The following is a 14,263-nucleotide window of genomic DNA, read 5'->3' as shown; positions in this document are numbered from 1 at the left end:
CACACTTAACACAGGAGATATCACTGATATCTCCTGGTTAAGTCCGCCTAGTATGGGGATGTAAAAATTAGGCTATTCATCAAATTCCAGAAATTATGTATTTTTGGAATTTGATGGTGTTACTATTGGCCAATCTCAGGTGGCGTATAGCGGATTACCACAGCTGTAGGCAATGTAGATGTGTACTAATACCCCTAAAGCTGCATACACACACAAAGATTTTTTGAACGATTATCGTTAAACGATATAGTTTAACGATAATCGTTTGAAAAAATCGTTCACTTTCTGAGTCAAACGATGAACGATTATCGTTCATGCGCGTTCACGTTTGTAGTTTGTAGTTCAGTCAGACTTGTCAACTCAACGATTTTCATTAAGGGAATATGCAAAAATCGTTTGTAGTTCAAAAAAATCGTTCATTACACTTTAAAAAATCTGACAGATAATCTGACAGAAAATCGTTCATAAAATCGTTCATAAAATCGTTGGTAACAAAATCGTTGTGTGTGTATGCAGCTTTTGAGGTACTTCAGTAGTTTAAATCGCTTCTTATTAGCGTCTTTGCAAAAGTGGTGAAGAATGGCATGAAGCTGTATTTTTTAGTGAAAATAAATAGTCCTGACAAGTTTGTGGTACTTGAAAATGGGTGCTAGAATATTTTAATGTTTCTAAAGTGACCTTTTAAAAAAGTCAAAAACACACCTGCTACATGCGCCTGCAATCCCAAAAACACCTGACCCATCCTTGCAGACCCCTAACAAGTCTATTTCGCTAGTTTTTATGCTTGTCCCCCACTTTTTACTTTTTCGCCCCAAAAATGAAAGTACTTTTTTTGCCAGATTTGTCCTTTGGGGGATTGTCCCAAGGATTCTGGGTCGTTTCATAGGCAAACACAGGGGGTGTTTCCGTTTGCCTGGAAACCCCCCTCCCCAGCCCACACCATGACCACAATAGAAATAGTAAAATAATAGAATTTTGCTAGTGCTGCATCTATTTTAAGTATCACAAATGAAATAACTAGCACCACCTGTGGATCTTTAATAATTAGCACCACCTGTGGATCTTTTAACATGTATCAGCCAGTGATAAATAACCTGTGCACCAACTAGGAGATCTGGAAAACATGTACTGTTAGGGATGCACTACTATAGAGCCCATTATGTACATATATGTCCAGGGCAGTGCTAGGTTCTTCTGCTGCTCCTCCAGGCTCCCGGACTTGTTCCAATGCTCTGGAATGGTGCCCACATCTAAAATAAATACATTCAGCTCAAGCAGGATGTCCCTACTGCCGCATCTAATGGCTTACTGTGATCACTGGTCCTGTATGTGTTGGAATTACCACACACAATACACTATGTATGACACATATAATGGGTTACTGTGATCACTGGTCCTGTATATGCTGGAATTATTACACACAATACAGTATGTATGACACATATAATGGGTTACTGTGATCACTGGTCCTGTATATGTTGGAATTACCACACACAATACACTATGTATGACACATATAATGGGTTACTGTGATCACTGGTCCTGTATATGCTGGAATTATTACACACAATACAGTATGTATGACGCATAGTAAAGCTGGATAAGTACTAATTCTGCCCTCTTCATGGACTGGCCACACTCACTCTAAAATCAAGCATTTGGAAACCCCCCTCTAGAAATCCTGCGTTTGCCACTGCGTTTCTCCACGTTTGCACCCCAAAATAAAGATTTAGCATTTCTATTCACCTGCTATTCATATGCAAATCTTTTTTGCTTATTACATTGCATTAAGTTTCCGCTTAGGTGAATTCCGGCTGGAATTGAATTTGGAAATAAGTTCCGACCAGGCGAAAAGCGGCAATAGGCAAAACTTTTTCGCCGATTACGGTTTTTGCCTCTAATTTAATACGGGCCAAAGTCGATAAGGTAGATAAGGTGCCAGCCAACCAGCTCCTAACTGTCATTTTTCAAACACAGCCTGTGACATGGCAGTTAGGAGCTGATTGGCTGGTACTTTATCTCCGTTAACTTTATCTCCATCCAAGGCTTAGTAAATAGACCCCTTAAGATGGAAGCAACGCGCCCTCACCGACATAATGCAGCGATTCGCGGGTGCATGGGTAGGGTCGGAGCCTAATTACCCGCCCTCAGCAGAATCCTGATGCCACAACAGGTAGTGTGTGACTGTGGGGCCTATTCATCAACACTAAATGGCCTGGTAACCTTGCGGAAACGCTAGTTTCTGCATATTTTACTTACCGGGGCATTCATCATCAGGGGTCTGAAAAAAGCAGCTGTCCCCTAGGTTAGTATCACAGCTATAATGATGAATTGCTCCGGTGCTAAGCTTCCCTCGCAGCGAGTTCAATACTTCATCATCCGAGGCCATACGGCCTTCGATGATGAGTAGGCCCCTGTGTGTGCACTCTCTGGCCTGATTCAGACCCGCTCGCTCTGAATCAGGGCCGGGTTTTTTTTCTTTTAGAACGGCCTCCTGGCCGCTCGCATAGCTGTGGGTGACCACCCACAGCTACTGTGAGCGGCCATGATGATGGTCGCGATGGTCAAGACCATCGCGGCCATCGGGCTTGCGACGAGACCCTTGTGGTAGGGTCTCGTGGCCGCAAGCCCCAGAGAGATTTCGGCTCAAATAGAGCCGAAATCTCTCCCACTGACATCACTTGTGATCACTTGTGATGTCAGTGGGGCCGCCCCCAAACGGTAGGCGTTCTCATGGGAACGCCTCCGTTTGGCAGCCACCCCCCCGGCCCGCCCACCAAAGGGGGCGTGCTGTCACTCAACATCGACAGCACGCCCCCTTTGGTGCGAGACCCTGAGCGACGGATTGCCCGTCGCTATCCGGGTCTCGCGCATGCGCACGACGGAGCCGGCTCCATCGTGTGCATGCGCTCTGGGCCACCATCGACCCGGTTGCGAGCGCTCAGCGCTTGCGACCGGGTCTGAATCAGGCCCTCTGTCCCCTTCCTCTCCCCATCCTTGTCTCCGTCTCTCTCTCTCTCCTTTCCTTCCCTCCCATCCTCTCTCCCTCCCTGTCTCCCTCACTCCATTCCCTCCCATCCTCCCTCCCCATCCCTTTCTCTTCCCCTCCCTCTCTTCTCCCTCCCCCTCCCTCTCCCTCTCTCTATCTCCCTCATGACTTGTCTCTCTCTCTATCTCTCTCCCTCCCTTTCTCTTTTTCTCCTCCCTCCCTCTCTCTTTCTCTCTCCCTCCCTTTATCTCTCCCCTTCCCTCCACATCCCCTCTCTCTCCCTATCTGTCCTATCTTCTCTCGCTTGTCTGTTCATCTTCCACTCCCTCTTTATCTCTCTCTCCTCCTCTGTTTTGCTCTCCCTCCCCCCTCCCTCTCTATAGGGCACATCATGGGGCCCTAAGCAAGACACCGAATTGGGCCCTTACCCAGCCAGAAACTTACTCTGGGTCCAGTTCAGCACTGGTGGAGCCCGGCCTCGTCCCACTTCTGCGGTACAGATCCATTATGGGCAGTGCTGTGTGTGGGAGCGTATCTATAATGGGTGCAGGGTGTGCGGGGAACACAGGCCCTGCACCGCACACTCTGCACCCATAATCTTACTTATCTCTCCGGAGTCCCACGTCGGCGCGGGGGTCCGGCGCTGTTAAACGACTGGAAAATGGCCGCGGCCATTTTCCCGGTGCCCTGTGCATACACTATAGACTGTGGGCACGGTCTAGTGCCCAGAGTCTATAACTCCGACGCTGGCCGCGCACAGCTCAGTGCGCTGCCGTCAGCCGGGCGGAGAGGAGGGGCCCGTGTCGGAGACTGCACACGGACCCCCTCCTCTCTAGAAACGCCCCTGGCCGTGTGTCTCCTCTTTACCATGGTATAGCTATATGGGCCAGACGCACTGAGCCTGCGCAAAAGATATTATGGAGACAGCCACACTACAGTGTCGCCATACCTCCCAACATGACCCTCTCCAGGAGGGACACAATGCTCTGGTCCTGGACTTCCCTGGTAAGAGGTGGGGCTGCAGGACAGTTCAAAAGTCAAATAGGGGAGTCACACCAACTGTCATTTCACACACTGCCAAACATCACTGGCTGGGACTCACTGGCAGTTGGTGTGACTCCCCTATGTGAATTTTGGACTGTGCTGCAGCCCCACCCCTGGAACCTCCACCAATCATAAATTACCAGGGAAGTCCAGGACCAGAGCACTGTGTCCCTCCTGGAGAGGGTCATGTTGGGAGGTATGGTGTCGCTGGACTAAAAGGTGATGATTGATCATCACCCTTCATATTATCCAGAGATGGAACTTCAACCGTGGCTCCTGGAGGCAATATCCCCCCCAAACCCCTTCCCCTATCACCAATGGTGACATGATTGTTCCAACCTGGCAACAAGATGCCTCGCACTCAAAAATATATGTGTTATTCCTGTTTACAAAATAATGTTGTTGTTACGTTAATGCTCCTATATCAGTACACAGACTAGTTTAACTGTCAAACCAATTACAGTTCACAAATCTCAGTTAAAATGATTTTTGGGTGGTTACACTTCAGTGAAGATAATGACAGGTTACTGTACCTCATTTTAAAACCCTATGCATACCTCCCAACTTTGCTGTGAGTGTACATGGAAGACCTCGAAAGTGGGCGGAGCTTTGGGAAAGAGGGTGGAGCCTAGCAGCACCTCTCAGACCTCCCTCCTTCCCATTGCTTATCAACAGGAGGGAATGGGTTAGGGAGCCCTGCGAGCTCTGAAGGGGCGAGGACACAGGCTGGGCATAGCACTGAGTCACAGTGCAGCCTGCCCTGTATATACTCTATTACTGTATAGCCGAAGCTGATTCATTGAACTGTGTCTTGTTGAGAGCCTTGCCGTCAGGAATGTGTGGGTAGTCATTGCAGCAAAGATGTACCAGCCCGCCCCTGCTGCTTCCCCCACACACAGAACATAGGCCCTGATTCAGAGCCGGACGCTCTGCCCAGAATCGCGTCATTTTGGCTCCGCCCCCTACTTTACAATGTCTGTAATAGCGGCACTGTATAGCGGGGGTGGGGCCAAAATGACGCGATTGCGTTGCACCGCCCCCGTTCCGCCCACAAATACACGTCGCCTCCTCCAACCCCGCCTCCCCGGAGCGACTGAACTTCAGCGAGCGGGTCTGAATCAGGCCCATAGTGCGGGGGTAGTGCTTCCCAACCTCCCTCCCCGTCACTGATGCACCCGCGCACCCTCAGACGAGTGCTAGAGCCGGCACCCGGCAGCTGTCTAATCACTGACAGCCTGCAGGGAGTATTCAGCCAGCTTAGCACTCTGGCATTTTCGGTGGAGCTTGCGTTCCACCATTATTCAGACCTGGGTCTCGTTGGGCCTTAGGCGTCTGCTTTGGTTGCCTAGCGGTAAATCCGCTACTGGGTCTATTCATGTACCGCAAGCCGCTCAGAGCAGGGAAGTAGCATACTTCCCTGCTCTCTGTCCGGCACCCAGAGCTGGCTTCGCCCCCTTTTCCCAGCGTCCATTGCAGCAGGTCTGACGTGACCTGCTGCTCTCGGATGCCGGGGCATGCTCAGTGAGGAGCAGGAATATCGAGCTCCCGATAGGTCTGTCTTCTCACTACATACAGAGATCGCAGCGGGGTTGGCCCGAAGACGCCGGACAAAACTTCACTATACTGTATATCACATCGATGTGCTGCGATATATAGTGATATCTTTTAGTAGCCACTTCATGTTCTACATGAATAGACCCCTATGTCTTACTCCCTCCCTCTCTCTCTCCCTTCACCCCCCCTCTCTCTCTGTCTCCCTCCTTGTCTCTCGTCCCCTCCCTCCCTCCTGTGTTTGCCCCTGACAGTGTACTAGCTCATGTCTGCTATGCTGGCGGGAGTCGGTTCCCAACTGTGTTGCGGACATGAAGTAGTATGCTGTGACCTTGCCGGTCAGTGGAGAGTATGGAGACAAGGTAAGGAGCACAGTAGTCGCTGTTTGGGGCCGTGGCAATTTTATTGCTAGGGCCCCCACAACTTAGTTTCCCCGGGGCACCCACAAGCCTTAATCTGGCCCTGTGTACGCAAACATCACTGAATGCGGCCTAGAGATGCTTATCTTTAATTGGAATCAACAATATGAAGGAACCTGGAATTATTATACCTTTTAAAGTCGGGCCTCACCAAATGTTCATGATGTGATACACCTCTAAAGAGATGAAGGGGTTTATGTATCACACAGTGAAAAGTAGAGAACTTGGGAACTTGACCCACCCGAATTTCGGGGATCCGGGGGGATCCGAGACACAGATCGGATCTCCCTGCCTGCCTCGATTTCTAATCGAGGCAAAACCTCGCTATCCCGCTGTCGGATCTCAAGGTTTTGCCTCGAGCAGCCATTTTACAAGTCCCATTAAATTCAATGGGCTTAACACTTATTGGCGGTCTGTCACGGCTCTCAGCCAATCAGCATTAAGGGCCTGATTCAGACCCACTCGCGAGCGGCTGTCCGCTCGCAAGTGGGTCGATGGTGTGCACTGCGCATGCGCACGATGGAGGGAGCTCCGTCGTGCGCATGCGCGAGACGCGACGAGCGAAGGACTTTCCTTCGCTCGTTGTGTCTGATCAAAGGGGGCGTGCTGTCGATGTTGATTGACAGCACGCCCCCTTTGGTGGGCGTGCCGGGGGCGTGCCTGCCAGACGGAGGCGTTCCCAAGGGAACGCCTACCGTCAGAAGCCGGCCCCACTGACATCACTAATGATGTCAGTGGGAGTGATTTTGGCTCTGATAGAGCCAAAATCACTCCTGGCCTTGCGGTCGCTCTGACCAGAGCGCTCGCTCTGAATCAGGGCCCACCTCCATAAATATGGAGCGTCCTCCTGGACGCTCGTATAGCTGTGGGTCACCACCCACAGCCTATACGAGCGTGCAGGATGATGGTCGCGATTGTCTTGACCATCGCAACCATCGCCAGTGCGAGCAGAAGCCTGCGGTTGAGTTTCTCAACCGCAAGGCCAGGGGTGATTTTGGCTCTATCAACTCCGTCGTGCGCATGCGCAGTGCACACCATCGACCCACTTGCGAGTGGACAGCCGCTCGCGAGTGGGTCTGAATCAGGCCCTAAGTCCTTTGAATTCAATGGGCACAGGAAAGTAGGAAGATGCCGCCCATCCCCTTTGCCTGACAAAGCTGCTCCTCCCGCTGCCGACACCGCCGGCACCCCCCCTGGCAGCACCCCATGCTGCTGACACCCCTGCTGCCGACACTGCTGCTACCTTGCATTGAGGACACCACCAGCACCCATGCACTGCCGATACCGCCAGGACCCCCACACTGAGGACACCGCTGGCACCCCCACTCTGCCGACACTGCTGGCACCCTGCACTGAGGACACCGCCAGCATCCCCGCACTCCCCACATACTGAGGACACCGTCAGCAACCCCACACTGCCAACACTGTCGGCACTCCCACACTGAGGACACCTCCGGCACCCCCACACTGCCGACACTGTCGGCATACCTGCACTGAGGATACTGCTGGCACCCCCGCCCTTCCAACACCGCCACACTGCCAACACCGCCGGCACCCCCGCATTGAGGAAACCACTGGCACTCTCGCATTGAGTACACCGCCAGCACCCTGTGCTGCCGTTACTGCTGACACAGTAAGTGCACTATTGGTGTATCCAACCCACTCTGTATAACACACTGTATCCAACCTGCATTGTAAACGACTCACACTGTACCCTGCACTGTGGGCCTGATTCAGAGCCGCTCGCTCTGACAGAGCGCTCGCTCTGAATCAGGGCTAGGCTTTTTTTGTTTTTGGAGCGGCCTCTTGGCCGCTCGCATAGCTGTGGGTGACCACCCACAGCTATTGCGAGCGGGCCAGGATGATGGTTGCGATGGTCAAGACCATCACGACCATCGGGCTTGCGACGAGACCCTTGTGCTAGGGTCTCGCCCATCGCAAGCCTCAGAGAGCTTTCGGCTCTAACAGAGCCGGAAGCTCTCCACTGACATCACTTGTGACTTGTGACTTGTGATGTCAGTGGGGCCGCCCCTAAATGGTAGGCGTTTTCATGGGAACGCCTCCGTTTGGGCAGCCACCCCCCCAGCCTGCCCACCAAACGGGCGAGCTGTCACTCAACATCTACAGCTCGCCCCCTTTGGTGCGAGACCCGGAGTGACGGAGTGCCCATCGCTAGCCGGGTCTCGCGCATGACGGAGCCGGTTCCGTCGTGCATATGCGCTCTGGGCCACCATCGACCTGGTTGTGAGCGCTTGCGACCGGGTCTGAATCAGGCCCTGTATTCAACCCACACTGACTGTATCCGACCTGCACTATAAACTGCACTGTATCTGACCCACACTGTACCCTGCACTGTATCCGACCTGCACTGTATCCACATTGTATAACACACTCTGGACCTCATTCAGAGTCGGTCGTTGCGGCCGCACGGTCGTAGGGGAAAGGGGCCGGATATGCAAATTAAGCGATCACAATTTGCGGTCCTAAGATGAGATTGTTAGCTGAAGGACCAGGGTAAGAAGCGGCCGTAAGACTACATCACGCCCCCTTCTCGTTCACCACATACGTCATCTCCTGGGATATAAGGATTAATCGCGAGCATCGGGAACCATCGGAACTGGTCGTAGAGCTTAAGGTTGACCATACCCTCCCTTAAGCTCTACGATCAGGTCAGTGTACAAACCACCCATGTCACGTGTGCCATGACACTACTTTGTTAATTATGCACTCGCATAAAACACCGTTCGCATAATGAGGCACGCCTGCGTTCAGATCTCCACTCCCCCGTTTTCAAGCACCTTCCCCTGTTACCACCCACAAACGCCTCAATCTGTCACTCAAACTACCGACCTGGCTGTGTTCAAGGAGAGAGAAATTTCTGATCGTAGCCGCTAGTTTGCGCACGCGCATTGCGAACTTTACGCATGCGCAGTTTAGCGAACATCAGAGGCGTACGACCGTGCGGCCGCAACAACCGACTCTGAATGAGGCCCTCTGTCCGGCCTGCACTGTATCCAACCCGCACTGTATCCAGCACTATATGAGACCTGCACTGTATCTGACCTGCACTGTATGCAATCCACACTGTGTCCTGCACTGTATTTGACCCGCACTGTATAGCACTGTAACCGATTCACACTGTATCCAACCCGCACTGTATCCAGCACTATATGAGACCAGCACTGTATCCCACACTGTATCTGACCTGCACTGTATCCAATCCACACTATGGACCTCATTCAGAGTCGGTCGTTGCGGCCGCTCGGTCGCAGGGGAAAGGGGCCGGATATGCAAATTAAGCGATCACAAGTTGCGGTCCTAAGATGAGATCGTTAGCTGAACGACCGAGGGTAAGAACCGGCCGTAAGACTAAATAACGCCCCCTTCTCGTTCACTACATACGTCATCTCCTGGGATATAAGGATTAATTGCAAGCATCGTGAACCATCGGAACTGGTCGTAGAGCTTAATGTTGACCATACCCTCTCTTAAGCACTACGATCAGGTCAGTGTACAAACCACCCATGTCACGTGTGCCATGACACTACTTTGTTAATTATGCACTCGCATAAAACACCGTTCGCATAATTAGGCACGCCTGCGTTCGGATTTCCACTCCCCCGTTTTCAAGCACCTTCCCCTGTTACCACCCACAAACGGTTCATTCTGTCACTCAAACTACCGACCTGGCTGTGTTCAAGGAGTGAGAAATTTCTGATCGTAGCAGCTAGTTTGCGCACGTGCATTGCGAACTGTACGCATGCGCAGTTTAGCAAACATCGGAGGCGTACGACCGTGCGGCCGCAACGACCGACTCTGAATGAGGTCCTGTGTCCTGCACTGTATTTGACCCGCACTGTAACCGATTCACACTGTATCCAACCCGGGCTGTATCCGACCCGCACTCTATGTGACATACACTGTATCTGACCTGCACTGTACCTTGCACTGTATCCGACCCGCACTGTATCTGACATGCACTGTATCTGACCTGCACTGTACCTTGCACTGTATCTGACCTGCACTGTATCTGACCTGCACTGTATCCAACCCGCACTGTACCTTGCACTGTATCCAACCCGCACTGTATCTGACTCGCAGGTTTGGAGCACTGTTTTTAATGGTTGGGGAGATTTTGGGGAACAGCTCAACAAAAAGGCTGATTGATTGGGGCATTACATGGGCACAGAGTGCCAGTCATCGGTGGCATAGCGCCCCCAGGAGGAAAATAGGCATGTGCTGGGGGCATGTGCACTTGTGTAGGGGGCATTCACGTCTGCTGTTGCTATTTACAGATGATTCAGGGTTTTTTTGTTTGCTACTTGTAAACTACGACTACTTGTTTTGAGCAAGGATATTTTTAGTAAATTTCTGTGTTGTATTGTTTTCTATTGAACGTACTTTTGAGTTGGTTTACATAGAAACATAGAATTTGACGGCAGATAATAACCAATTGGCCCATCTAGCCTGCCCCTTTTCATTTATCCTTTTGGCAACTTCAGCCCTATTTACTCCTTACAGTCTGGCCTATGTTGGTGAACAATATTGTGTTAGGTGGTCAAAATTGACTGGGAAACGAGTGGAAATTAATGTTATTGAGGTTAATAATACTGTAGGAACAAAAAAAACAAAACAAATGATGTGATTTTAGCAGTTTTCATAAATTTTTGAAAAAAAATAGAGATCCAAAACCAAAACCAGACACGCAAAGGCGGTATGGGCAAAACCAAATCCAGATCCAAAACACGAGGGAGATGCAAAACCAAAACCAAAACACAGGGGTCTGCGCACATCCTTAGTGAAAAGCGTGGTGAAGTGGACCAGTGGAGCAGTTGCCCATAGCAACCAATCAGCTCCTACCTATTATTGTATAGACTGTACTTGGTAAATACTACATCAAAGCTGATTGGTTGCTATGGGCAACTTCTCCCCTGGTCCATTTCTCCATGCTTTTCACTGCTTGATACATCAACCTGACAGGGCGTGATTCATACATATACCCGCAGCTAATGTCAGGTGCAGTAGAGTGATTTTCCCCCACTGCATGTGTCTAAGTCGTACCGGGCATGCGTCCCGATTGTGTCCGTACAGAGTCGCAGTTGCAATTTCAGATGTGCACACAGAAAAGTGTATTGAAAATGTAGTGGGCGTTCCCAGGCGGTGACAGGGAGGTGTTTTAGCGCACGTGCATAGGTGGTCCGTCTTATGGACATGCTATGGGAGTTTTGATGGTGTATCGGCAAAAGTATTTGCGTACACAGACGCTCAGCTGCTCATACAGGAGACCATACTAGGACTGAGAAGCTGCACCTGTCATAGTTTCGATAGTGCGACTTATGGTAGCATCTAAGGACGCAGCAATCGGTATTACTGCGTCTACAGATGCTGATAGCGGGCGTCCCCTATGCACAGATGTGCACCAGGGAAGGGCTTTGTAGCAACATTTGAATAAAGTCTCAGCGACCACCAAACTATGTGGTGCTAGTAGGAACTAATAGGTACTAATAGGTACTAGTAGGTGCTAAAAGGTACTAGCTGACATTAAGGGTATGTGAGTTTGGCATATTGAACCCTCCCTTCTCATTGCGTAATCAGGCCCAATAAAAGAATTTGGGAGGGTTCAGTCACTGGGCCTGATTGCGCTGTGTTGATATTTACACAGTTGAGCAATTATCGGTGACCTGCGCATGCGTCTAATTTGCGCCGCGCACACATCAAGGTACATTACTGATGTCGCTCGCGGTGAGGATTTATTCGCAGTGTGATTGATAGCCAGGGAGCATTTGGGGGAGGTTACGGGGGAGTAAAAAACACTGGAGAGTTGCGACAGTTTTGTGGGGGTGTCACAGGATGTGTCTGCGATCTCATATGCAGTAAAAATGGCTCAGTACACGCGGCCATTCTGCGTGCCTATAGGGTTACTAAGAATAAGAAGGCCAATGATAAACTGCTCTGTGACCGATGGTGCGCCTTTGTACGCAGTCGCTTGGATTTGGGAAGCCGCTAGTGGGTGGTTCTATACAAATCCCGGCGTCTACGGCATTTGCATATTTTAACGCAGCAGTTGCGTACAGATTCGTAGCTGCAGTGCCATTAGCGTACGGCTTTTGAATCAGCCCCAGCATCCATAATTATTATGAAGTGCAGTTTACCACTGATTACTTTCCAAAACATCACAGTTCTAACTATGGGCCTGATTCAGCAGCGATCGCAACTGCGATTACGCACACGATCGGCCGATTGTTGAGTTCTGGCGTAAGCATCGCAGTGACTACGCAGACCCATCGCAGAGTGATTGACAGGAAGCACCGTTTGGGGGAGGTGACGAGGGTATTGGTCGGCGAAACGCAGGCGTGCCGGTGCGTTTGAACGCCGTTACAGGGGGTGCATGAATTAGGAATTGCGATGCCATATACAGCTTGGGCTTTCACTGCATGCGATGAGGTTAGCAATTCCTGAGTAAGGTCAGAGTGTGCGTGAGGCTGCGATGGTACTCCATGTTACCAATGGTTTCGCAGGCTTGCTAAGTATTATGGATGTGTGTAAGGTTAGAGCTTGAGGCTGCGATGGTACTCGATGTTACCGAAGGTTTTGCAGTCTTGCTAAGTATTATGGATGTGTGTAAGGTTAGGTGAGTGTCCTTATGTTATGCTGCATATGGCATTGCAATCGCAGACATTAGCATATCTTCGCAGTGAGACTGCGTGCGTTCACAATAGCGATCCGTACTGAGGGCCTGATTCAGAGCCAGATGCTCTGACAAGAGCGCCTGCTCTGAATCAGGGCCGTCCTACCTATTATTGGAGCGGCCTCCTGGCCGCTCGCATAGCTGTGGGTGACCACCCACAACTTATGCGAGAGGCCAAAAAGATGGTCACGATGGTCAAGACCATCGCGACCATCGGGCTTGCGACGAGACCCTTGCGGTAGGGTCTCGTCTGCAGTAAGCCCGGAGTGCTTTTGGCTCTATCAGAGCCAAAAACACTCCCACTGACATCACTAGTGATGTCAGTGGGGCCGGCCCCACTGCCCAGACGTCCATGGGAACGCCTCCGTCTGGGCAGCAACGCCCCCGGCACGCCCACCAAAGGGGGCATGCTGTCACTCACTATCGACAGCACGCCCCTTTGGTGCGAGACCCATAGTGATGGCTTGGCCGTCGCTATTCGGGTCTCGCGCATGCGCACGACGGAGCTCCCTCCGTCGTGCGCATGCGCACTAGGGCAACATCGACCCGCTTGGGTCTGAATGAGGCCCAGAGTCAGGCCCTATGTTGTTTTATTCATAATGAGTTTTGTATTATGAACCTTTTTTCTGAGCAAATAGACTAAACCACCTGAACAGAGGGAAGCAATTAATGGTGAGGTTGAGCTGACACCTGAGCAGCAGGGGGTCTATATAGCATGTTGCAAGGACACTTTAGTCTGCAAATACACCACAGGTTCCCAAATCTCTGGCCGCAGATTGGTGGAGCCAGGAGGTGACCTAATAACATCACAGTTTGGTGAGAATGCAATCTGTCCACGTGCTGCCGAGTATTATCCTGCCCTGGTGTGATGTGAAATTCAGCTTGGAAAGAGCCCATGCTTCAGGCCATCGTTACCACCTGTAGCCTAGGTCACTGACTGTTTTGTCCTCTAATATAACATATATACAAGAACTAGTATTATTGTGAGTACTTATTAGCAGTTCCATGTTTCTAACAGTCCAAGTTCCAGATGCCAAACACAGAGTAAACCCATAAAAAAGTTATTGGGTTTTGTTTTTTTTTAGTTTATTTTTATTACACTATTTTTTATATCTGAACTCCAGCAGGGACACATAAGACAGCCTTGCACAGTCTCCGCGTAAATATAACGAGTAACTAACTTGATAGAAGCCATGAGACTGTATCAGAGGCTTTAGAGGGGATTGCCAGTAACTTCCTATTAGACGCAACAAAAGGGCTGAGCGTTCCAGAAAGTGTATTTTAGGATGGTTTCAAAACATTGATGGTTTTTTTTTTTTCTGTACTTGGAAATCCTGCAGAAGTAACAGAGCAAGTGACCTATGCAGAATACCAGCAGTGGCTACAGACTGTATTGATAATACTTTCTTATGTAGGTTGAATATGATGGCCATATATACTGTTTATGTAATGACTTAGCAGAAGTCACTGGCAACTCTCCAGGCCGCCTGGGGATGGAGAGATTAGGCAGAATGTACCACTGAAAAACTGTATGCTACTACTCGGTGCCGGAATACACTGTACAAGGTCACC

General features: G+C 50.4%; 1 protein-coding gene across 4 annotated transcripts in view; it reads left to right on the top strand.

Moving 5' to 3' along the window:
* Positions 1-14,263, top strand: part of SLC14A1 (solute carrier family 14 member 1 (Kidd blood group)) — a 142,623-nt gene that overhangs the window by 93,868 nt on the left and 34,492 nt on the right. Inside the window, exon 1 of one of the 4 annotated variants that reach the window (XM_088476568.1) lies at positions 13,378-13,507. The exons of 2 other annotated variants lie outside the window; for them this stretch is intronic. The gene's annotated coding sequence lies outside the window, so the exon portion shown is untranslated. One more of the 4 variants, XM_088476569.1, reaches the window with a different exon arrangement.

This window comes from Taudactylus pleione, unplaced genomic scaffold (assembly GCF_031769625.1).
Source record: "Taudactylus pleione unplaced genomic scaffold, aTauple2 ptg000189l, whole genome shotgun sequence".
In the NCBI taxonomy this organism is placed as follows: Eukaryota; Metazoa; Chordata; class Amphibia; order Anura; family Myobatrachidae; genus Taudactylus; species Taudactylus pleione.
The sequence above is the reverse complement of the archived record's forward strand: the minus strand, read 5'-3'. Positions and strand labels throughout refer to the sequence as shown.